The sequence below is a fragment of the Xiphophorus hellerii genome, chromosome 12 (genome assembly GCF_003331165.1).
Source record: "Xiphophorus hellerii strain 12219 chromosome 12, Xiphophorus_hellerii-4.1, whole genome shotgun sequence".
In the NCBI taxonomy this organism is placed as follows: Eukaryota; Metazoa; Chordata; class Actinopteri; order Cyprinodontiformes; family Poeciliidae; genus Xiphophorus; species Xiphophorus hellerii.
This window is the reverse complement of record NC_045683.1, coordinates 27,716,949-27,743,564: the sequence shown is the minus strand read 5'-3', so window position 1 is coordinate 27,743,564 and position 26,616 is coordinate 27,716,949. Positions and strand designations below refer to the sequence as shown.

The 26,616-nt window shown below is 41.5% G+C and overlaps 1 protein-coding gene across 9 annotated transcripts in view; it reads right to left on the bottom strand.

Moving 5' to 3' along the window:
• arvcfb (ARVCF delta catenin family member b) overlaps nucleotides 1–26,616 on the bottom strand; it is a 270,673-nt gene that overhangs the window by 92,173 nt on the left and 151,884 nt on the right. The gene's annotated exons all lie outside the window — the stretch shown is intronic.

Genomic DNA, 26,616 nt, shown 5'->3' with positions numbered 1-26,616 from the left:
CCATCTGGATTTCTAAATCCTTACAAGACTTAAGTTACATACATTTGTTGACCTAACAAACGTATGCAATTGTTCATCTAAAATTCAAACGCACAAAAGAAGGAAAAGGGAAACGGCATTCTCCATAATGCAGACGCAGTGAGTAGCAAACGCCTCCCAACCCACCAATCACTGAAACTCTGTGGAAGTTGGAAGGACTATTTTTGATCCACTTTTTACTGGGAGGTCATGGATTTGAAAAAACTGTCTCTACGGGCGACGGATGAAAGTGAGTATTTAGTTCTACATTTTTCACCTGATAAAAAAAAGTCTTGAGAAAAATATGCTTCCTGCTGCATTTCCAGCTGATAGAAAAAAAACAAAAAAAAACAATACGGAGCCAGTGTTTGGACGTGCAACGCCCTGGCTTGGACTGCTGGTGCACAAGAGTGGGACAAAATTACAGCTTTCATGATGGAGAGGGGAAGGAAGGCATTTGAGGCAATCACAGATAACCAAAACAGCACGGAGCCAAGAGAGCAAGAGGAAATCACGAGTAACAGGGAAAGCGGAGAGAGGCAGAGTAGAGGAGTCAGTGGGAACTTTTTCTGATGACCTGGTAAGAGAGGAAAACAGGGGGTTTGTGAACTTGTCGACCGTACTGCTGAAGCTGACCTAAAGGAATTGCTTTTGAAAAATGCCAGTCACATTGATGCAATGTGCCCAACTAACTAATTTCAGGGTGTTTTCACACCTGATGGTCCTGGAGACTGTGTTCGATTGGGGACTAAAGTTGCAACATTTGTTACATTTCCAGCTGCTGCTGTTCGCTTTCACACTGCACTCACTGTCAAACGAACCAAACCCTTTGAGAAGCTTGTTCCCCTCCTTGCCTGTGGTGGTTTGGCACCAAGAACTACTGAAGGAAGTGACACAAAACATCAGAAGAAGATCCTGAGCAAAACTTCTTTCTTCACAAAATGTAAATAAAACGGAGTGGCATCAGATTTTAGCGGTTTTGGTCTTTGGTAAAAGACCACCAGCCAATTCTCCCAATAGTGCTAGACTCTCATGTTTGTTTTGGTTGTATTTTGCCAGAAAGCCCCCCGCAGTCTGGTGTTGGTATTTCCTGTTTTCGGGGCAGTATCCGGTCCGCTTGCATCCACACATGAAATCAAACTGTGCCAGAGTTCACTTCAACCGAACTGAGACCTAGGCGTTTAGGTTGACCAGAGTTTGCTTTTTTGTTTCGCATTAGAGTTCGATTGCATACACACACACACACACACCTTTCCAAACAAACCAAACTTTATAGACAAATGACCTACAACTCAATTAACAACCAGAAATCTTATCTGAAATTTTCCTCGTTTTACAAGTCTTCAGATGCAATTAAGACAAAAATCTAACCCAATGAGTCTTTTTCAATCAGCTACAAAGAGCTGATGTGATGGACGGGGTGAGATCAAGGAGAAAGTTTCACAGTTGTTCCTCCCCTCCGTTTTGTTGAAACTCTTCAGGTGACAGCTTGTCGAGAGAGACTGCCTGTTTTCTTCATGTCTTTGAAGACACTAATAATTGAACAGCTCTTCATTGATTCGGCAGCTTTTTTTTCCGGCTTCAAAGCCCCCAAACAGTCCTCATTGATCTCCAGTCTTTCCTGTTCAGTCAAACGTTTGCACTTTTTAGGCTGAGGATCTCTCTGCATAATCCCTTGGCCCTCTTGCTTCTTTGCCCCAGATGGGAAAAAGACCAGAGCTGACATTTAGGGATAAATATCACCTCATAAAGGGCACGAAAACGGACACTGTGCACCTGCTCCACTTTATCCAGTAACTCAGAGTCAATTAGAAGTCAGTTTAGCCATTAGATGTGGAAAAAAGGGTTCCAATGAGAGTGTTTTAGCCATTAGAACCAATAATATAACTAATGACCAACTAGGCTATCTGCTCCACTGAAAGAGACACGTTTATTTAAGCAGTCAATAGCCAGCTGACGAAAAGATTATGTTTTTTTAAACAGCTGACCTGAGGCTAAACCGCCCCGTTCTACAGGGAGAGACCTACAGAGAGAGAAAAGGTCAGAGCTGATTAGTTCCCTGCAATCAGCATGCCTGTAATGCTCGATTCTAAATGTGAATTACCCTCCTGACTGCGTGCTGGCAACAAAAACGGCCTTATTTGAGGAGTCACAAATTGCAAAATAGAAAGTGCAGTGAAAGAAACACGAGTTAACTGTATAAAATTCGCTTTAGGGCCCGAAAGGTCAGAAATATATACTGCTTTTCTGGACTTATTGGGATTCATTGGCATCCAGGCAGCAACAATCTATCCTTGAAAATGTGCTTCGACTGTAAAACAGAAAAGAATAACAGCACTTTGATGGTCAAACGTCATGTCAACTCAACAGAAAAGCAGTTTTTTTAATCTGCAGAATGTCCTGAGTGATTGTTGGCAAGCACTGATAATCCACCTGTTTTGCTTTTGTCACTTCTCAGAAGTCAGGAATATGATTTGAAGAGATCCAGGTTTCCTTTTTAAAACACTCTAGGATTTGGGTCATAGCTCAGGTGAAATTTAAACTTTTTATATGCTAATCAACTGCTTCTAGTTGTGAAAACAACACTTTGTTGCCACGGTTACATATTATAACAACTGAAAGAGCAAAAATCCATCCGGCTGCACAGCATTCAAAACCATGTGGAATAATTTTTCATAAAAACATAAACCAAAAAAATGCAACTGGGCTACTCCAACATGCTGCCACCAAGAGCAGCGCAATTGTAGAGATACTAGTCATCAGCCAATATTTACTCTGAACATAACCTGATGCTGGTAATAATATTTCAAGGAACTTTAATGTAAACAGAGGTTAAGGTTAGAGAGTCTTTATTTTAAAGTAAGAAAGTATTTTTGAGTACTCCAGTTGTGTTGATAAGTCAGTTAATAAAAAACAAGAACACAATGTAACAAAATAAAACTTCCACTAACTTAAATTCATTTGTCTACTAAAAATCAACAAACCGTGACAGAGTGACAGTCGAGATAAAAAAGACTTGTAAACATTGGGAAAATACTGCTACTAGCTAACTGCTAGCATCCCTAAAACTGACATCTGTGTAATATTTTTCAATCATGGCTCAGTTTTTAAGTTTTCTTTTTTATGGAGTACAGATTATCTTTGGTTGATACTTTCCAACAAAATCTGATATCTAAAAACTCTTTTAGAAAACACAGAAGATAAGGCTTTCATTCAGTGTTTCCTTTGGACACCTAAAAGTTTGACAAGTATGAAAACCAGGACTTGAATTGTTTAGATTGATTGATACTTGTGAAATTTTAACTTAAAAATCGGTTGTTAGTTTTCCCCAAAATATTGCTAAAACCCATCTTGTAAAATTCATACCATCTACCATCCTGTGAACTGAATGCATCATTACGCTAATTGACTGAAGGATTTATGTTGCTTTGGATAAGGATGCTATGGGTAAACTCTCCATATTCAATTATGGACCCATTATCAATCCCCGTTAATTAATTAGCTACATCCCTGTGACATTGAGGGTCTTTGTAGGCTCATTGTGCAAACTCAGATGAGGTGCAATTCAAGCAGGAGAGCAACATGAAAGCAGCAGCATTCTACATTTATTTAAACCAGTGGTTCCCAACGATATTCTTCTGGGCCCCCCCAGTGGTTCCCAAAGAATTTCTGGCCCCCCCTATGGATCACAACAACCCCCCCAAAAAAGAAAAAAAACCCAACTGGGCACACACATCGTTCAACCAGAGATAAACCTATACACATATTTTGTTTTCAAACTCCACTTAAATTTATTTCACACTTCAGGTTGCAACAAAACAAACTACAAACCATCTGTACAGTGAAACACTTTTGTGTAACTTTTGTTTTTCATTCATCCATACTTCTTCCCGCACCCCTCCTGCAATGACACTGCGCCCCAGACTTTGGGAACCACTGATTTAAACCATGTAAAAGCACTGGATGGGAAGAGGTGAGGGGATCCTTGGAGGGTTGCTCACTTCCAAGGTTTCCTCCCCCTCAACTCAGTGGGCATTAGGTGGGAGACTGAAGTTGAATGTGACATTTCAGCCCTTAAATAAGTGATTAACAGGTGGTTGGCCGTGGGCTAGCTCGGCTTTTTGCCAGTCACAGGGGAGAACGGGACTGACTGTGAGTCAAGGAGACTCAAGAAAGCAGTCAAGGGCAGGAGAGGTGGAGTACAGTGACTGATTGTTGAGAGAGGAGTGATAAAATGGCATAAAGGGCTTGGAGGAGGGAATGCGATGAAGGAAAAGGGAAAGGCTTAAGCGCATGCAAATGTTAGAAAAATGGTTTGTATAACCATAAAGAAACTTTAAGGCAAGATGAGCCATTTTTATATCAGCTACACTGTGACTTAAACTTTCTCCACTGGTTACTGAGGAATGGCACTTCTTCCCTGCCCATCAAACACAGGATCTATGGCTACAGAAAGACCACACTCATATGAAAATACTTGCTTCTCATGATGTAAAAAAAAAAAAAGGATCATAAATATTTTCAAACACATTCCGTATACAAGTCAATTTGATGGGCAAAAAGTAAAAACAGAAACGAAGTAATTACCTGATAGTAAAAGGATGCATACACTTAGACGTATATCATATTTAATAAAACTTTTTCTCCAGTGTTCAGCCTTTTTGGTGACAGACCTAAACTCAACTAAGGAGAATCTAAATCAGCTAAAAACCTTGACTGCATCAGTAGGATTTTTTTCTGACATTTTCTCAGCTTGATTCTTTCGCTAAATCTAAAGTTTGTAGAGCATCTACAGAGGATTAAAAGGACTTTTAATCTATAAAAGCATCAGCAAGGGCAGGATTAAAAAAAACACAGCACTGTAAATACTCTATAGCACAGTGAATATTTTGTTCTCGATATGGTGCAACAGTGGCACTACAAAAACAGAACATTTCTCCAAAACTGGAGACACGACAAGACAGAACACAGGCAAAAAAGGTACATTTTTGGGCAACTACTCAAAAAGTATTAACACTAAACATGACAAAAAACACAAAATATGTACAGAACAGGAGGTAATAGAAGTAGCACCAGGATCAGGTGTGAATGATTTTGTCAATGAAGAAGCATGTGGAAAAGAGATGTTGTAACAATCGGAAGGCTGGATGGAAGGAAAACGTCATGGAGAACTTTTCCAAAGAAGAGTGAGCTTCTTGGGGGCTTTTTATGCCTACTTCAACAGCCAACAATTTAAATTAGGTTTCTGTAATCTATTTATAGTTCTATGTAAGGAAATGTTGATATATGGTGATCTGACCCCAATGCAAAACATCCACTAGGAGAAGGAAACTAAGAGAGGATAGTGAGGTTTGATCATCAAGTAATGTAAAGGTCATACAAATTAGGCAAGATTTACACATTTTTTATGAAAATCTATCTCTGATAGCAGTTAAATTACTTAGGAAAATTAAGCTAAAATTCAATGGATACAAAGTAAGGGTGAGATTTAGCAAAGGACTTCATTGACTGACAGATTCAGTCAAGTATGAGCATGCTGATATAAATCTACAGAGAAATATTATTAATCTGTTGCATATAACCAAAGGCAGACCATCCTTAACAAGGTGTACATACTCATAGCTCAAGAGCCGCATCAATCGATTCCACCAGAAGATATTACCCTTGACAAGAGGCTCAGAACAATCTCCTGTGGGGTCCATATAATTACGATGGATCATGGACAGAAATTCAGCTCCTTCAAAGGAGCCAATCTTAACAGTAATGGATTTCTAAGCAGAAAAAAAAAGGAAAAGGAGGATAACTAGGAATACAAAGGCAGGAGATTAAGTGATGCAGTGGTGTCAATTAGCACCAACCAGCTATCTGCCATCAATCCAACCCCATTCATCATCAGTGTTCAATAAGATGGCTGGATGTTGTCTGAGAGCAGAGAGAGCGAGAGAAAGGAGATGAGGAGCATCTCGGATGACGAGTCAAAGAAAAACTTGTGTTGAACTTGAGAATGAGCCATGATTGCAGGATAGGTTGAATTGTTTTTGTTTTAAGTTGTGCTATCAAGCAAAGAAAGTTGGATGGTTGGTTAATTAAAAGAAACATATTGATATCTGGAAGTTACACAGTCATTTATTGAATGTTAAATATTTATATGTAATTGCCATTATTTTCTGAAAAAACATTTTTAATTTTGACTTCTTTTTTTTTAGCGGCTCATCGGACCTGGCAATGTACATAAGAGTCTGATTACACTCAGCAGAGCAGCCACTAGAATAACAACGATGAATGCCTCCATTTATAACGTCATTGTGGCACACCTTTACAATCAGTCTCACGTTGAAAGTATACCAGTTTGCCAGCAGGTGTAATTCTACAACGACAATCAATGCCAACAATAATGGTAGCATTAATAATGGTAGCAAAGTCAAACTGATGACTGTTATCAATTGAAAAATAAACCTTTTTATTTAAGGGTTCATATCTACATGTTGGCAACAGTGATTTTTACCTGAGTTTTTGTTTTATTCTGAAATTAAAATACATTGTTCTTCTGTTAGACAAAGCAGTTTGAGATACTGTACTCATGTCTTAAAAATGGAAACATATGCAACTTCAATTGCACTTGACAGAATTTGTCAAAATCATGAAATCTGATAAGAACATGGTTAGAAACGTTTCATGCCCCAAGTTATGGTATGTTCTATATTTTTCTTTTCTCTACATAAAATCATGATGTCAATCATGATGAAACTGATCATAGCTTTAATTTAGGAAAACTGTGATTTGATATTTGTGTCTTATAGCCCACCACTAAATTAATCTTTTTTTTTGTCCATCCTTTATCTTTCACTCAGTTGAGGATTGGGCCACCAGGACAGAAAATAAGCAGAAAAGCTCAGACTTCCCTCTGTCCAACCGCTGGGGACAGCTGTTTGGTAGAATTCAAAGATGTTCCCAGGCCAGTCTAGACACATCGTCCCTCCAGTGTGTTCTGGGTCTTATCCTTGGTCTCCTCCTGGCAGGGTGTGCCTGAAACACCCCACCCAAGAGTCCTCCAGGAAGCATCCTAACCAGATGCTAGAGTCACCTCAACTGGATCCTCTCAATGTGGAGACTCAGTGTCTCTACTCGAAGTCCCTCCTTCACAACTGAACTTTTCACCCCATCTCTAAAGGAGAGTCCAAACACCCTGCAGAGCACACTCATTTTGTCCTCTTGCATCCATGATCTTATTCTTTTAGTCACTGCCCAGAGCTTGTTACCATAGATAAAGTAGGAACGTAGATCAACTGGTACATTTAGAGTACAGGCTGCACCAATGTGTCTATTGATTTCCCACTCCATGTTTCCGTCATCCGTGAACAAGACCCTGAGAAACGTAGCGCAGAACCTCATCTCAGATCCAGAGAAGGCAGTCTACCCTCTTATAAGCTCAAGCGTCATCATCTCGGATTTGGAGGTGCTGACTTTCATCCTGGCCGCTTCGCCCTTCGCTACGAACTACTGCAGTGAAAGCTGGTGATCATGGTCTGATGAAGTCAACGGAAACACATCATGTGTAAAAAGCAGTGACCCGATCATGAGGCCAGCAAAACGGATTTTCTCAACACCTAGAAATTCTATCTTTAGTCATTTTTCTTTTATTTTGTAAAATAAAATCCAAAGTGCCTACTTATGTGAGAAGACTTTGATATATTTTCTCCAGCAGATTTAATATCTAACAATTACAGAAAAGGGATAAATTTACTTTTTCATTTTGCCATTCTAAATAGAAAACCATGGTGTGCTTTGTTAAAGCCTTGCTCCAAAGATGTCATGTTAGGCATATGCAGAAGCCAGATTTGTCATTTGGTGAGGAAAATTGCCATTTTCGAGACCTGAATAAATGTGTAAATTAGGATTCAAACTCGCCTTTAGAATATATCTGAGTTTTAAAACCGGACCAATGAGACATGAAAAGAAACTCTCTCATTAGACCCTTTAATCAGAAAAACAGACATCGTATCATAACATTTTTTTGATAAAAGAATAACTTAATAGGTGCAAAAATCATTGCCTATTAAGGGAATATCACAACAATATTAAGGCTGCACTAAGAAAGACTTGACATTGAAAACTATAAACATTATCCTTAAGTTCTAAATTGAAGGAGACTTATTGAGTCCAGTAAAGTCAATCATCTGCAGTATATAGTTCCTATGAACAGGGAACCATGTTTCCAATTGCAAACTACAGCAGACGTTTCCCACTCACTCCCACACGAGAGCAAAAATTAGATCTGTACGTCTCAGTCGGAACACAGCAGGAGGGAGGCTCGGGTTCTTCGCTTTCAGACGGTACACTCTGTCAGATCACCACCTGGTCAACCATTCTGGTGTGATCAGTCACCTTCCTTCCTAATGCACACACATGCAACACGCTCAGGCTCAGTCTGACCCCTGCGCTGAGACTAACAGGATTTCACTCCGGAGCCACGCCAGCAATCATTACATGGCTCTTACACAATTAATCCTCAAGCAAAGATCGCCTAGCAAACCTCGGGTCGTCCAATTTCCCATCAGCCCCTTCTGCTTCAACCACCTGCCCTACCAGCAGCTCTCCATGGCAGAGGATAATGTGATAAAGTTCTAGCAAGAATGAAAGAGACAGAGGGAGAGCGTGAGAAGGCAGTGCACTGGGGTGAAAAAGCAAATGTGAACTATGGCCGCGTGATCCAAGCATTCGAAACAAAGAAGGTTTGTGGGATGGAGCAGGAGGGGAGAGAAAGTCAAGAAAGTGGGTAGGGGAAACTAGCAAGTGTGATAATACATGGCAGACACCCAATACAGCATGCTCTCCAAGGGTGAAAAAGGAGAAGGGGGAGGAATGCAGTTGCATCCAAGGTCAATGACAGGTCCAACCTCAGTTACAGCTGGGGCAGAGGTCCCCAATGCCTGGAATAGTTCCAAGTTCGGCTGGCACAGTGTTTAGGTGTGCAGTGCTAATCTTTGTGTGTTTATGCTTTGGCTTTCTGCCATTTTGTGCCTTCACCACTTCTACCTTTGTGGATCTGCTCTTCAAATACAAAATCTGCCAAAGCATTCTTTTCTCAACTGCGTCATTTTGTACCCAGCAGGCGGATGTTTTGCGCTCACTATGACAGCTGAAGATTGAAGGTAATTTTCTATTTTCAACTCAGTATTCTCTAAGGAAAGATTGATTTGTTGATCCTAGAAACATTTACAACCATTAGTAACTGTGGGCGGATCAGTGTTCCTTACCATATTTCAGAAGATTTTATGATCATGAAGTAAAACCAATAAGGGACGAAGTGGAAAGAGTATGAGTTGTTGAAGAGGTAAAGTGAGCCCTTGTGTTTTTAAAGGCATATTTCAATTATACAACAGTGAACTGAAAATAACCAAGGAAGGAGGGTGACGTCCTGCTGATACAACTAAGAATGACGGGAACCTTAATCTCTCCTCCGATGACTGATCCTCAGCCAAATCCGGGCCTCCGTTTTCACCCCTTTCCCGTTTGGTCTCTTAATTTTAGACATTAGTTTTATTTACCTTTCCCCATGACTGATTCTTCCACCTCTTTCCCGAAATCTCCCTCCTCTCCCCCCCGACTCATGCGTCACCCTCTGTTGATGTGCCCTTTTGTTCCTTTGCACCAGCGCTTAGAGACGGGACAAAACTTAGCCAGGTCTTGACAGACTCAGACGTGATTGTGGCATCGCGAAAGGCATTTTCCCACTTGGAGTCGGCTATCTAGTGACAGACTGAAGCCCCCGTGGAACCCATGGCAACATTCGACACCGCCTTAATCTCTAGAAAGACTAATATTCCCATGCAAATTGGCCAGGAGATGTTTTAAAACCTAGGATAATTTCTAACATATGCCATCAATTACGCGCCATACACACAAGCACTCTTGCACGCACGGAGTCACATACCACATGTGTTTTCCTCGTATTTTATGGCCAGCAGTCAGTTTGGGGAGTCAAAGATCCAGAGAGTCACCTTAACCACGCAGCCGTCACCAAATTGGAGCAATGGGTGCAGAAATAAGTTGTATAGTTATTTAGTAAGTGGCCAAGGAGACAAAGAGAAGAAGGCGGATAATGAAGGAAAACAAAGGAGGAGGAATCACCGGAGCTCGTTGAGCAAACTAAATCAATGAGCGGCGGAGAGGGGTCAGCACCCACAGTCGAGGCTTGATTGTTTGGACAGCGGGTGTGGCCATGAGGAGCAGGTCAGAGAAGAATTCATCTGGCAAGGATGAAGACCAGCAGTAGCCTGGAGCAGTCGACGGGTGGTGGGCGGAGTGTGGGGTTAGGGGTGGGCTTGTTGCGATGGTGTAGCTCTAGGTTCCCACAGGGTGGCTTGTTTGCAGCGCCCCTCCTCTTAGCCTCTGGATCCCTGTCAGCATGATTTTGTCAGAAGACTGGTGACTGGAGGGGGTTGAGAGAGGCGGGGTGGGGGAAAGGGGAGGCAGGGGCGAGTGATGGGCTGAAGCGTTAGGAGGCGGCAGTGAGACGAGGTCTGCCAGAAGCTCAGTTCACATGAGGTCCACAGGAGACGGAGAGAACTGGAAAGGGGACATATGCTTCACTTCCTGTCAGGCTACAAACGCAACACTTATTGTCCCCCTGACACCCTTTTTGCAAAAACTGTCTGTGTGTGCAGCCCCAGGGTGTCCTGTTTAGTGAATATTTACCCCTTCCCTTTTCAACAATACAGGCTTACTTTTTGGGTCTCTTGTGTTAAAAGCAGTGAAGCTTGTCACAGATTTTATAGGCATAGCACATATTTCTTTCTCTATTTAAGCTGCTGTGTTGGGCTGTGGGAGTGGGCTTCTTCTTCTTTACAGAAACTTTACGGGTAATAGAGAAAGTGTTAGATTTTTTTGATCACTAAAACAAATTTAAGCATAAAATACTTTGCTTCAAATCTGTCTAAGCACACCCTGTACCTTTACAAGCAACAGGTGCAACAGAAATATTACGGTGAATACACCTTAATGCATCTGGAACACACTTTGCTCTGCTGAAGGACTTTGGTGACCCTAAAGCTCAAAAACCTTCAGAGGAACCTAGGGTTAGGAGGGGAAAAGCTCAGATAATACCCAGATGGACTAACACAGTCCATCACAATAAGTGCGACTGCTTTTCAAACATGCCATCGGTCAGATGAGATTAAAGCTTCTCCCGGGATATTTTTACAGCCTTGTGCCAACCGTCTGGTAAAAAATTAGGCTCATTTTGTGAGCAACAGCTTGGAGTCACAGCCACCGACTGCAAGAACCCTGCCTTTGGAGAAATCCCAGCTGATTTACAGCTAACCTTCAACGGGTCAAGTGATAAGGTGAGGCTGGATGTATGTGTGTCTTATAAAGGAGCCATTGTGCAGCTTGGTAAATCTATCAGGGGCTGAGCTATAGCCCAGTGACTTTTATTTATTATTTCTCTCCGTCAGATAAAAGAAATGTGATATTTCATCTGTTTTGCTCAGCTCTGCTCTATAGACTTTATGGAGCACAAAGCAGGTAAAAATGTTGGTGTGAGAAAGCAATTTGTGGAATGGACTGCTTCTAAGCCAAAGGGCAGCACATTTTACAACAGATGAGAAAAATATTCTTAGGTCTAAAGTAACCCAGGACAATTCACCTGTGTATTACTATACACTGAAGTTCCCAACTTAGGGAAAAATAAAAGAATATTCATTAATCTCTTATTTGTAGATATAGTACCTAATTCATTTGGCTCAGTTTTTTTGCAGTCTTTCCTGGAAAAAATGTTTAAGCTCAGTCAGTTGAGGTGGGCGTTGTCTGTGAACATTTTCAATACTTTTTCAAAACCTGCCACAGATTCTCAAGATCCAGGACTGGACGATGACTGGACCAATAAAATATACAAGATGCTTTGATGTGAACCATTTTCCTGTCACTCTGGCTGGATGTTTAGGGGTTTTCTTCCATTGTAAGGAGTACTTATGGCAAGTAGTCATTAGCAACATGTTGGTTGCCTCCAACATGTTTTCTTATCTAGCCTTGTAAAAGCCAATCACTGGTTCTATGTTTTGCTTCATGCTGAGGGTCTGGACCCCTGGCTATTGAGAAACGATTCCTTGCTGGAGGCATGGACTCCGCTGAACTTTTAAATGACTGGATCTGATTTTACCCAATTGCTAACGTTTGGTTATGGAAATTGCCAGAAATTGTAAACAACCCCGTGGGGAGTAAGGCCATGACATCTTCACCAGCCAATAAAATATCTTAAACAATCCTCATGCTGTGACTTTAATTGCTCATTATGGAAGCGTGGCCAGCACAAACCGAATGGCTTTGTTCACTTCCTCCTCTGCCATTCCCAAACTACAATTCAACAATTCTAAAGAAGAGCAGAAAATCAACATCAATGTTTCCAGCTCCTTCTGTTCCCTAATCGGTCCGGCTGAAATTCAGCTCTGCTCATCTTCTACAGCTTGCTATGAATTTTCAAGGGTTTAATTCCAATGATGATCTACTTCTTGCTGCTCTTCCCTAAAAGTCAGATTTGTGGATTTTGTGATTAATAATTATCCAGTCAGGTGATTCTCCCATCATAGTTGTTGATCTCTGCATCTCCTCCAGATTTACCATAGGCCTCTTGGCTGCTTCTCTTATTAATGCTCTCCTTGTTTAGCCTTTGGATGAATGGCTCTGTCTTGTTGGTTGCCATATGCTCTTTCCATTTTGAGTGTTTAGTGATGCGTTTATGCTTGGATAAAAAGTATCCAAGCATGGGATACTTTTTAAAACCTAATTTAGCGTTAGACTGTCTGCAGTGGTCCTTGGATTTTGAGACACTGTTAGCTAACTTCTAGAGCCACCATAGAGTAGCCACATTTATATTGAGAAGAAATTACACATAAATGGACTCTACTTAAAAATTTTATGACTTTTGAAGCCTTCTAGCTGAAACTAATTTTAGTTAATGGGTAGCATAGAATCGACCTGTCAAGTTTTTAAAACTTTCTTTTGGAAAAATAAAAATAAATTCAAAATTTTAGCTTTCCACTTTAGAGTTATGATCTACTTCATCTTGGTTCGTCACAAAGAAAATCTCCAAAAAACACACTGAAGTTTGTGGTTATTCCTATGTGAATATGAATACCCCTTCAACAACCCCTTCAAAAGTAGGAATACTTTTGCAAGGCTTTCCTGTTCACATACAAGAACAGAAGATAAAATATATGTATTTAAATTAATTAAAATATAACAACAAAGCCCATTGGATTATCTAAATGCTACTGCAGTCTCACTATCACAGCATTCTACATTTATTAAAAATCACACTATAAACCGTATTTGTGCTACACATCCCTAGTCTGTTTCAAAGCAGAACTTTTTTTTTTCCTGAATGATAATGACAGCAGGCTGTAAAGATCAACTGCATCCCTCAGAGTCTGAGCAGTTTGGAGCCAGAGCTCACTGTGAAACGACCGCACATCTGATATCTGCGGGTCAACCAGAGTACGTAGACACGATGCCCTCCTCATCACTCTGGAACAAAATCAGAGCTCCCTCTCATCTCGCCGAGTGGAAATCTACTCAAAGAGCATTTTTTATGACAAGGCTCCGAACGGCAAAAAACTCAGACGGAGACAACGGCACGGCAACAGTTCCATCGCCACTGAAAAACACACACACACCAAAAGACGGCTAAACTGAGCTATAATAAAATCTATATCGGTTTGTGAAAAATGACATTCATGCAATGCAGTTTTTCATTCAGAATTCGACAGAGCTGGGGGAAAGAAAGTCATTAAAAAGCCACAGAACTGGTTTGAGTGTTTGGTATGTTTGAAGGTACATGAGCTTGAGCGAGCAAAAGCGTCTTTTAAGCTAACTTTCAAAGCTACAACTAGGCGATGAATATTTAAAGCCAGGCAGACATCTAAAACGATGTTTTGGTAGTGGGCCTTTTTTTCCCCTGCATGCGAAATCAGCCGATGGTACATCCTCAGAAAGAGGATGTTATGAAGGGGATGTTAGAACTGGCATCTTTGAAGCTAAGGGGGAATTCACTACGAGTGTGGCTTTCACCGCTACAATCTGCAGGATACACAGCAACGTATCGGGAGAAGAGGGAGACGTTTTCAAAATCGCTCTGGAGAACATGCAATATGAACACAGCGTAAGACTGTTGGCTTCATCTGCAAACTGAGGAGGTGGCTGCGCTGCTTTAAAGGAAGGTTTTTTCCTAATAAGTTGGGTTTGAGGGGTAACTTTTAATATCTCTAACAGAGTCCCTCCAAAACTCTGAGGAGCTCCTAAAAGTGCTGGATATGAAAAAACGTTCCCTTTTTTTTTCAAAAAAAAAAAAAAAAGAAGAAGAAAAAACCCACTAAAGTGTAAAAGCTTCTCCAATTTTTCTTTTGGTGTCATGCACTATTCATGCTCTGGGTCTGTGTTGTGAGGCTCTGCAGGTGGCTGGGAGGAGAAGGAGGGGGAATGGGATGGAGGGATGCAGATGAAATATGGATTATCTCCTCTCAGTGTCTGGCTAAGCCCCACTTCGCTGGCATCGCTGATTTTTTTTTTTTACTGTGGCTCCCCTCCCACAAAGCTAACCAGCTGCAGGCCTATAGCATCTAGCTGCTAAAGCACCCCCCACCCAACCTTTAATCAACCAAACACACACACTAACAACTTTATCTATCTTCTCCCCTTGATCCAACAAACCCCAAGCCCCCTCCACCAGTCTTCTGTATTATCTGCCATCATTCTGGGTTTTTTTTTTTTCCTGTGCAACAGGAAATGCTGACTTCTGAAGATTTAGACATCCCGTAAACAGGATCTTCACCCGAAAACAGCTATCAGTTGGAAGAGGAGTGATGATTGGCCACAGGCTTCAAACTGTTCTAATAAGCGCTAGGTCAGGGTGCTTTGGATGAAAGACATCACCCAACCCTTGAAGAAACAACTCCCAACAGGAAGGAAATCATTCCAGCCCTTTAAAGTCCACTGGGACATCAGAGGGAGCTGCTTCTGATGCTAAACCCAGCTAAACGCTAAAAAAAAAAAAAGAAATCACAAGCTGTGGTTTCAACAAGGCTGTTTATGCCATTTTAGCTCTGGTTTAGAAGTCTTGTTTATCTACTTGGACCTGTAGATCTCATTTTTCTGTCACTATTATATTTAGGGTCTGAACTAGAAAATCTTATTAGCAAATAATATGCTTCTAAAGTAATATGAGGCTCAGTAGTTAATCAGGTGTAAAGCTTCGTTACACTTGATTGTAAAAAAAGTGGATTGTAAAATAAGGTTCGCTTCACAAACATTTTACATTTTTTACATAAATAAAAGTTGGGGTACATCCTCGATATAGAGATAAAGGACAAAAGATATGAACACATACTCACTCACTCAACAAGGGCAATTAGGAAAAAATTCACATTTACACAGAAAAAAAATCTTAGCATGACAGCTGTTAGCTCTGTACTCCAGAGTGTTATAATTTACTTTTATTATTAAATAAATAAAGAGCCTATCAACACCTATTGGTTAAAAAAAAATTAAAAGTCTACTACAGCTAACTGAATCCCAAAGATTCATCTTCTCCGAGAGTTCCTCCACTATAGATTAGCACCAAAACTAGCTTAACCTGTATCTTATTTTAAGTGGGACATGGATCATCTAAATGCAATAAGAAAAAGAACAAAGGCCGTAATTAGCCACCGACTTCCTGGAACCTGAGGCTCGTATATACCCTGAAGAGGACGCAGAGCCACTGCGCCTCCATGTCTGCTGCTCTGATTATCAGAAACACTGAGAAGGTTGTGCGCTTCTGTCTTCGTCAGACAGAGGACGTCCGGTGTGGGCCAGCCATCTGATTACCCACAGTTCTGATGCTAAATCAGTTTAGTCTCATCTCCCTGTCTTAATTGGGCAAAATAAAGGTACTTTCCAGCTCTGCGATGGGGGAGGACGTCTAGCAAGCTCGATGGCATCTAAAATGAGTCTCTATTAGGATATTTGAATTAGCATATTTGCTATCTAAATGGCACTGGAATTTGAGAAGCAGTACAAGTGAATCAATAAGATGTGCCAACTCCCGCTAATGAAAGCAAAGTGAGGTCAAACCATTTCCTTGACCCCTTGAGTACTTGTTTATCTAATTGTAATGGGAAGAGGCATGTTGCTGGCACTGCGCTGGAAGACGGGGGGCAACTGGGCATAGTAATCCCAGACAGGAAATAAGGCGGGTTGTCACCTTCCTGCTGTCTGTCCACTGAGGAATCCATCCCCACCCTGAGGCTGCCACTGCTACTGAACTGATGCAGTAGGATTACATCAGCGTTTAATCACCGAATAACTCAAGAAACGCAACATCAAAACGTCACCAGACACTTGTTTCAGATTTGGTCAGTAAGGCTTGGGTGATGACTTCATCAAGGTATGACACAGACTTACAATTTTATGTCACACCGTTTGTACAGCTTAAAAAAAAAACTGAGACAATTTAACTTAGTTATATTAATTAGTACACCTAACTTGTGTGTTTTGCATCTACAAAACAGTTGTTAGACACACCAGTACAGCTACTGCGAAATGTTAGTCTAAAGCCCTGATTGGTACTTTCACTATGCGATTCAAAAGAAAGCTTAGTAAGCTACTAGAGGTATGTCTGTAAAGCATCTGGTTTCTTGAGTCAGACTAATTAACCAGCTAAAATCAGATTACTATACTTCCAGTGTTACTTGCTAAAAGACAGGAAGATTAAAAATTTGTGATATAGATTGGTGGATAGCTTAAAAGCTACTACTTAGTTTTGTTGGTGTAAAAAAGAAATCTGATTAAGTCTAGAGCAGCACAATTTACGGAACTGTAAATCACTGCAATATCAATTTGCGTTATATTTCAAAACAGCAATCACAAAGAACTATATGAATGGAATATTGCATTGTATTTTATACCATGTTAAATAAAATTAATTTATACTCTGTGTGTTAATTAACTTTTTTTCTTACAAATGTGTGTTTTGCAAACATTGTACTTTATATAAAACTAACAAGCAGTTTTAGGTGAGTTCTACTAATATTTTGAGATTTATAAGAATATAAACAATCATGTATGTGAAAATTCTGACGTTATAGTAGAATTTGGGGGGAAAAACATGGAGCTATTGTCTTAACATCCCTCAGTTCATACCTGTTAACATATTAATGTTCTGTAAATTGCATTAGTAAAATGAATTTTTTGTAGTGGATAGGAAACCAAAATTGTGTCCATCCAGCCCAGGGGCCCACACCCTTGTATATCCGGCCCTGGTTATCATACTGTTATCATACTGCCCCAAGCCTAGAGTGAATCTGGCTAAAAATAGACCCTAAATAGTTCAGTGCAGTGACTTTGTGTACATCCTACGCCCCAGTGGGATTTCTCTGCCAAACACCTCAGCCCTCCTCCAAGAAAGCCGTGTGTAATGAGCATCCTCTGGAGTCCCAGTGTATCCTGGGCGGGGGTTGAGCACGACCTCGCTGTCGCGGAGGTTACCGCAGCTGCTACCTCTGCACCAGCTGGCGGGAGCTGCTCAGAGGTGCGTGTGTAAACGTCTGGAGCGAGGAGAAGCCAGTCCTCGGGCTCGCACAGACAGGACCGGGGTCCACTCGAGGGTGCGCGAGCCCTTGAGCTCTGTCTGGAGGCTTTAAATAGAACGGTGGAAGTGAGACAAGTCCGGCCACGCTGACGGTTGTAGAGAGGTTTCTTCTCACAGCGGCAGATTGTTGCCGTGAAACGTATATTTAAACGGAAGGAGAAACTCACTGCCGCCTTGGGAATATCGCAAAAGGATCTAACAAAGCCGAAATCTACATTTAAGGATTGTTAGAAGCTCCTTGAAGCAGTCCAACGCAGCTCCCAGACACAGACTTCCGCAAGCTGCTTTGTAAAATCATGACACAGTGGAATAATTAGCAGAGAAAGACATGAGTTTTAACAGTTGTTAGAAGGAAACTTTTATAAGCTGTGGTCGCAAAGGATTAGGCCGCCTGCTCAATGTTTAATAAAGGTCTAAATATATTGTTTCAAACATTCATGCTCTGTAAAGCAGCATATTTTCCCAGTAGCAGCCAAACAGTAAGTCTATTGGAACATAGCTGGGCACTGAGGCACAGCACAACAGAGTTACACACACACACACACACACGCGCACACCCACGCAACTAACACAAAACTTTTATTTTTGAGTTTAGGAAAAAAAAAAGGAATACTGGACAGTGACGGCCTTCTGCAGTAATCCGCCATGACAAAGAGCTGTATGAAGAGAGAGAAAGAAAAAAAGCAGGCACACAATCGAAAGCAAATCTTTCATTGGGAGGACATAACCACAGGGCTTTTTTTCAGTCAGCTTTTACATTGTGAGAAAAAGAGGCAGATATGCGAGTTTTTTTTTTCTTTTTCCAAAAGGTCTTCGTCAGCTTTTCACGCAAGATTGCAGAGGTTACAAAAGCACTGCGTAGGAAACTGAATGGGAGAGCTGGACCAACACCAACAGCATTACCCATAATACTTGCTAATATCCAGTCCCTTTTGTGGCCGCAGCATTGTCCTCCTCCTTCCTGCCTCAGCGGGAATGTGGGCCTTCGTACACAGAGGTGGTCTGTCGCCCGGTGCAAAGCGTACACAAAACCCCTCACGCCGTTGGTCTAGAGGTGCTAACAATATGGCAGCGTGTGATGGGCATGAGAGACGGATTTGGGAAAGTATTCGCACCCGTTTGAACTCGAACAACGGGAAACGTCAACGTATTTTCACTGGGATTTCATGTGAAAGATTTAGAAGCAAAAAAATGATTTGGGTCTGGACCTTGACTGGATCATTCTGATATGCTGTGGTATCTCTGGCTGAATACTTTGGATCATCGTGTTAAACTGAGAACCTATTTAACTCCATCCATCAAACTCATCAGCCCAGTTTTGGTCTCATCTACCTAGAGCACCTTCTTCCACGTGTTTGCTGTGTTCAAGTCAAAGTTTATTTATATGGCACATTTATAACAGCCTCATCTGACCAAAGTGATTCACTTGTCACTGTAGGTGGATGGCGATGCAGTTTGCAGATAAATGTACTATTTAAGCTTTATATGATGGATTAACAGTGCTTCATTCAAAAATTAGTATTACCGCGTCGGGCTTTCTCTAGTGCGGAAACATGAGGCACGTCTCAGATCAATGACGTAAAAGTCAGATAAAATGCAACACGACCGTTCAGACTGCAGACGCTTTGAAAACTGTTGGATATGGATCTGAATTAGTACCACATAGGGAAGTGGCACGGATCAGATTTATTTGGAGGTGAGAACATCGGAATTGTGCTGTTCAGACTGTTGTGGAAAAGTCAGATATTGGTTGCCTATCAACAAAGAAAGGAGAATTTTGTAGGATGTAGGTCGCATTTACTTGTTGTGTGAATGTAGCCCAAGTTCTTCTCCAAGCTGAGCATTTGAAGGCGGCAGCCAGCACGGATATGGCCTACCACACATTCAGAAAAGACAACAAACAGACCTTGTTCAATAAGAAAACAAACACTAAATCTTATTTTCAACCCCTTGTAGCATGCATAGATGTGTTTTCCCCCCTCAATCACAGAAGATTTTTATCCCACCACTAAAATGCTGCGATCAACAGATCAACTGCTTGCTGGAATGCCCCAGTCATGGTGAATATTTCATATGAACTCTATTGTTGTCTGCCCCAGTGGGGCCTCAGCAAATGGCCCAATGAGAGAGGCGGGGGGGCAAACATGGAGCTGGAATCCACAGACCAAAACCCATTAGTCCAAGGGCCTCAAGAAAAAGCCAGGCAATATCTCAAAATGGTGAAAACATCTTTTTTTTTTTCTTCCGCAGCTAAATCGGTGAACAAAGTCTAAACACGGAGGATATCTGAGGACCTCGGCTAAACCTGTGGAATGTATGAAACAGGGAACGGCCTGTTTCAGATTATCACCGAGGGATGCAGGGAGAAACATCACGCAATACACATTCATCTAGTTCTACAGTCTGTTCAAAAATAAAATTTAAAAAATACATAGATGAAAAATACATGTTGCTTCACCAGCAGACCCACCACCAGTCCCCTGCTCCTCTCCACACCCGTCAAGCTTCAAAAATAACAGCAGGGACCATTTCTTCTGGATCCGATACCCACACCAATAACATCTCACAGCGAGTGCGATGCTGTGCCATCCAAACTGTGGATTCTCATTTGTACAACTGAAGATGTGTCTGTCTGTCTGAGGGGAAAGCAAAAACTGCTATTTTCACCCAAAAACGGGGGGAAAAAAATACAATGTAAAACTGGCAACTCATAAGTCAGGCAAATTAAATGAAACTGAATCGACTAAAAATGTGTAACTTGAAGCAGATGATTAATGTGGTTCATTCTTATTCAAATCTCCTTTCGGCAGCTGGGCACGGTGCCATCAGTCAGTCTGGGAAGCAGACGGCTGTGAATCACCAGAAGCCGTTTAGCAAGTCGGCACCGGACCTCCATGAACAATAGCTGAGCCACTGGGCCACTTCACTGATCACAGGAATAAAGCTATTGTATCGCACACTAAACTGCCTTACTTTACGACATGGACGCTGTGGATTTCCGGTGACGACCATTTGTGTTTCAGGACACACAGGTTTTGGATGTCAGTTTTACGTCGCGGAGGGAAAGAAAAAGAACACGTGGAGAGTAGGCTGAAAAAACAACAAGGCTGTGAGGTTCCTAGCATGCTGCAGAGCTCTGAGGAATTCCAAACCCCATATGGAAACAAGGCGCTCGCATCTCCGCCTGTCAGGGGGTTCGATTTCAACGCCAAGGGTTTCATCACTTCTTCCAGAACTTAAAAAGATTAAGACAAAAAAAGACCAGCAGCATGGAACTGTTTGGTTTAGAGAGGTGCATCCTCTCTAAACATAACAATGTTTTCTGTGTTGCAGTGAAGCAGAAGTTGTTGGTCCTTGACACAGTCGTCTGGGGTTCAATTCCCAAGCTTGAAACCTTTGCTTCAAGCATCCGTCATTCGTTTTCTGCTAATTCTGTGTGATTACTGTGAATACAAGCCACAAATCCTAAAACAAATCTTATAATTTTTCAAACTTAATCTGACTGAAAACTTGTTGGGGTGATCTAGTAACACTTGGTGTAATCATTAACTCCAATATTTCAAGATTGTTTTTGTGATTTTTTTGAAAATTAAAATCACAGATTTTGTGATGCTACTATTGAAATATTTATTTTATTTGTCATTAAGCCCATTCCAAAATCTACACAAAGAAAAAATGAGGAAAAAACAAGCAGATATATTGGACACACAAACATATTCAGTCTTTAAAGAACTTAAATAGTTTGATTTTTGCTACTTGCCATATTGATCAAGGACTATTACCTGACATCAAGTAAGACTGAGGCAGCAATGTAGCAGAAGTAAGAAATACTGTCACCTGCAGGTGAGTGATAGTCTTTTAAACCTAATGTTTTGACCATTTTTGCAGAACATTTGTAATAAAACTCACAATTATGAATCAGCGCAAAAAAAATGTTGGGATTTGTTAATTTGGCGGTAATCTCCGCAATTGCATAATCCCAATAAAAAGGAGAGACTGTATAATTCATTAAGTGATTAGAAACAGACTGGATTTTTGACAACATTGGGGAAGGTAGACGAGGACAGATGGAGGGGGGCTTGTCGCATGGATCATGACTCACTTCAGAACCCTGTCCTGGTTTACCAAATGACCTCCACAGACTTGTGGAAATACCCCATGATTCATCCTCTGGAACCTGTCACTGGATGGTGGCATTCTCACTTTAGTTCACAACTCCAGGAACAAGGAATGAGCTCACATTATGCAAATCTTTCAGGTATTACAGGAAAGCCTCTCCATGTCTGACATTGATGCATGACCTTTCACCTGTCTGAGTGCTCAGCCATGTCCAAGTGAATTACAGGCCCCGGTTGAGCTGCTTTACTGGAGTTCAGTAACGGCGTCAACAGAACAAAGCCCTCTGTTGGCGTTTTCTCAGGAGTGAGATTTAAAAAGATTCCCTGCTCATCCACTCTGAATGACTGTAGGCTGCCACAGTCTGAGAAATTAGCATCTGCAGTTGTATGACTCACTGGTTGTCATATTTCATCAAATTTGTTACTATTCAAGCACAAGACCAGCATAGTGACACCCACAAACAGATATTACCATAACATCATCATCACTGCTGGATCCCCGTTTCACACCAGACAGTGTGAGAGGCTTGAAAGAGAGATACTGTGTCTTCGGGGGCCACAGCCTCCTGCGTGGCGACCGTTTCTGTCGCATCGTCACGGCATCCCGTCTTGTTGGAGACGGGATATTAAAAGAGGGAGAGGGAACACAGCGCTGACTGATTGGAACTCCAGCAGCTCTATTAGCGAGGCACGTTCCAGAGGCATGCAACAATTAAGGGAGCTCCACCTGCCAGGAACGACAGAAAGATCCATGAGCAGCCAAACACTCATCAGTCAGCACAGCCGAGTTGTAACCACGAGCCAAGAGCATGAAAAATTGCAGTGGAAACAAACCGCAAGTCTCAGTAATGTATTGAAGACTGCTCCACAACTGGCCTCAGGTGGATCCGACCCAAAAATATTGATCTGATTCCACTGAGAGGGATGACTGCACTCCAGCAAATTAGGGCGTTTTCTCACCTGATGGACTCGGTCCGATTGGGGCCCAAAATTGCAACATTTGTAACATTTTCAGCTTGTGCCGTTTGCTTTTACTAACCGAAAAAGCTGTTCACAACTCGCATATGGTAGCACTGCACCAAGATTTACACAAGGAAATGACATGAAAACATCTGAAGCAGAGAACGAGCGCAACTTCCTTCTTCACAAATTATAAGCAAAAATAGCGTCATATTTTAGCAGTTGTAGGATTTGTCTCCTGTCTTTAATTAAACACCACAAGCCAATTCTCGTTCTAGCATGTTTGTTTTGGTTGTATTTACCCAGAATGCTCTGCGCTGTAGTCCACTTCCTGCTTTTGGAGCGGTGTCTGGTCCGCTTGGCATTCACATATGAATTTGAACCGCACCAGATTTCCCTTCAACCAAATCAAGACCGAGGTTTTTAGGCGGACCAGAGTTCACGTTTTTGGTCCACATCAGAGTTCAGTTGTGCGTTCACACCTCTACAAACAAACTGGACTTTCTAGGCAAACAAACCAGAAAGTTTGGTCAATTAAAGCAGACAAATCAGGATTGGTGTGAATGCACACTTAGACTTACAGCTGACCCAGAAGAAACCTCCCATATCTGGCTTTTGAAGGTAAAAATACATATAGAACTTCATGATCAACTCATAAAAAAGGTAGCATTCAACTAACCTGCTACACTACCGTCTTTTTAAGCTTCTATATATTCCAGTGAGACAAAAATGGGTGAAGTCACTGTCCTGATAAAGCCTCTTGTGCAAAATTTCTCCTGGCCTAACTATCCTCCTATGAGGGAAAAACGGGAGTTTCAGCACTACAGAAGAGGGGGTGACCCACTTCACTAACTCGTTGCACAATACTGCAGTGCCGCTGCTCGCAAAGTTCACAAACGCTTCCAAATATATACAGGATTTTCTACGTAGCAGCCCCTGTAACATCAGCATTCACTGAGCGTAAACGGAGTCGCTCAGTTGCAAATATCACGAAAATAAGGCGAATTTTAAGCACCATCCTGCAGATATCAGCTTCTCCCTAGAGAGGTGATGTCTGCAGCAGGAAGCCGCTCCAGGCTCTGCAGCCTGAAAGCCTTCAAAACCTGCTCAAGTCTGACTTCTAAATAAACTTCTGAGTGATCATGTGCAGTGAAGTGGCATTCAGATATTCACAATTTGAAGGAGCGCGCACATTCTGGAAATAAGAAGGATTCAAAGCAAGAAGATGAGTTTGGCCTAGAGGAGGAGAGTTAATAAGGTTTGTTGGAGGGGAAACAAAACAAGAGGCCTGCTTTGCCACAGAGAAAAGCAGCGGCAGCAGCAGCTTGTGGCATTGGCGGCTCGACGAACGAGAGACATCACGCCAGCCCCACCGCCTGCAAACCTCTGATTTTACAGAATGGGTGGAGGGAACTGTCATTTCAGATTGGCCTCTGTGCACGTTCTCAGTGTGATTTCCACACCACAGCATGGCATGGGACAATACCCTTCCCTTTGAAAGCAGTATCAAAGATTTGGTAGCCAACACACAGAGCTGATTCGGTGACCCCATTCCAGAAAGGTTGGTTGGAAAAACGGAAGATATTTCCATTTGGTTTATCTGTTTTTTTCTACTTCAGCCAATTTTTTTACGCATAATCATGGCAACATTATTATTATTATTTTGTAACATATAGGAGCAGTTAATTAGCATTTCTAGATATCAAATGACACCTGAAAATAAACCTAAATTCCAGAGGAGCTAGAATTGCAGAGAAGGACTAAACAGAGAAAAGGACGAAGTTCAAACTATCTTCCATTGATCATAACGGGCAAGAATCATGTTCTCAACTCCAACGCCTTTCGGCCCCTCTTTCTAAGCATTCAAGTAGACGTTTAAAGAGGAGCGGCAAAAGGACATGAGGTTATGAGACTGTCATAGAGCAACAGTGAGAGGCCTCTTTAGATTGGTTGCAAGACTGTCTGCTACTGAAGATCGTTTCTGCAACACAGCATCACCATCTGAGACTCAAAGAATACTTGGATGACCGAATATTCCTTTGAGATAAATAAAAAATTATGTAGCGCATTAGAGCCATTGTAGTTAGAACAAAAGAGTAAATTCACACCAAAAAAATCTTTAAAATTTTCTAGAAAAAACGTAGAAACTTCTATTTCAAAAGAAGAAAATGTTAAACTTTTGAAACTCAGAAATTTTCATTTTTTTCTGGAAAAGATGATTTTTCTCTGCCGAAAATTTACTCCAATTTCCATCTCCAATGGTCCGAACGCCGTTGTATGTTTCTCTCATACCCCTAAATAAAATCTTGTGCAACCAAATGTCTTCAGAAATCCGTCAGAAAAATTCTAGTCGAACAATGAGACAGCCATTCCTTCATTATGGAAGAGTTGTCAGAAGAAAACTATGCTTAAAGAAAGCCAGAAGAAGGAAATTCTGGAAAAAAAAAACCTTGAAGAATGATTTAGATCAAAGCATATCCATGTGTTAGAATGGCCCAATTAAAGTTCAGATGCAAATCCAACTGGGAATCGGTGGCAGATGCTGTGCATCCAATCCAACTGATCTTTAGCTGTTTTGTTTAAAGAAAAAAAAAAAACGGGCAAAAATTTCTGCCTCTTGATACCAAAGTGGTTACCATACCATACCATACCAACTTTATTTATAAAGCACTTTAAAACAACCACAGCTGATACAAAGTGCTGTACATCAAAACGCAACATAACAATAAACATAAAATAAAAACTTACAGTTTAAAAACAAAAACATACAATTTAAAACTAGATCCTGCTAGAGTTGAAAGCCAAATAAAATAGATGGGTTTTAAGACGAGCTTTGGTTCAACAAAGTACTGAGTCGAGGGGGTTAAACAAAGCTACACAACACACTTTCCTGAAACCAAATCTCAAAAACCATCCACTACTTCTTTCCTAATTACAATGACATCTTTCCTTGAGTTGGTTTATTACATAAAATCCCAATAAATCTGAAATTCATTAAAAAAAAGGAGTTTGGGAACAGAAAATTAGGAATAAAACAAAATTAACATTCAGCTTGGCACTAAAGCTTTTGCATTAGCTTGTTAATGTGCAGGAAAGCTTTTTGAATCCGTTTGATAATCTAGTTTCTCTGTTGACACCTGACAGCTAAAATGGGCTGATTTTGGAATTTGGACAACCAGGTCTCTGACTTGCCAGCAGTGACACACACGTTTTAATACATTTTAATTACAGCTTCTCCCCCAACTCGCTACGTGACCCTTCGCTTCTTTGTGAGGATCTGAGATCTCTGTGGGCAATTACCGCAGGCAGTAAAGCACTCATCTCGCACAATGCTTTCATCACCATTAACAGTAAAAGATTTTAACAAGGCCGTGTCAAAGTCACAACACGAACAACGTGCGAACATGAGCGGTCAGAGGAAGGGTCCGCACTTGGACAGAGGGTCTCCCATGACTTGTGGATCACCGTTAAGCGACGACTGAGCGCTGCACGACGAGGGGCATCGATCAGCGTTCCTCTGACCCGTCACTGACAGTCGCAATTACCCACAGCGTTTCGGGGCCAAGGAGAAGTGGTATGTGGAAAACAGCGGAGGTGAGTTAAAGCTGGGAGCTGGAATGTTTCAGTTCTAAAGTGCTCCCATCTGACAATGCAAGTCTGGAATGTAGCCGCTCGTGACCCCAAAACCACCCCCGCCCCCAAAACCTTCGCCCACCTCCTTCACCGCTGCGTGCTCCGTTGAGGCCGGAAAAACACAGACTGCAGCTGGACGTGGAGTCACATTCAAAAAAGGCTGAGCACAAAACAGGCAGAGGATGGTTTTGATTGGATTAGGCCTTTCTTAACTGTACCAGAATATGATGGAAAGAATTCAGGAACTCAAGGAGGTCTGTGTCA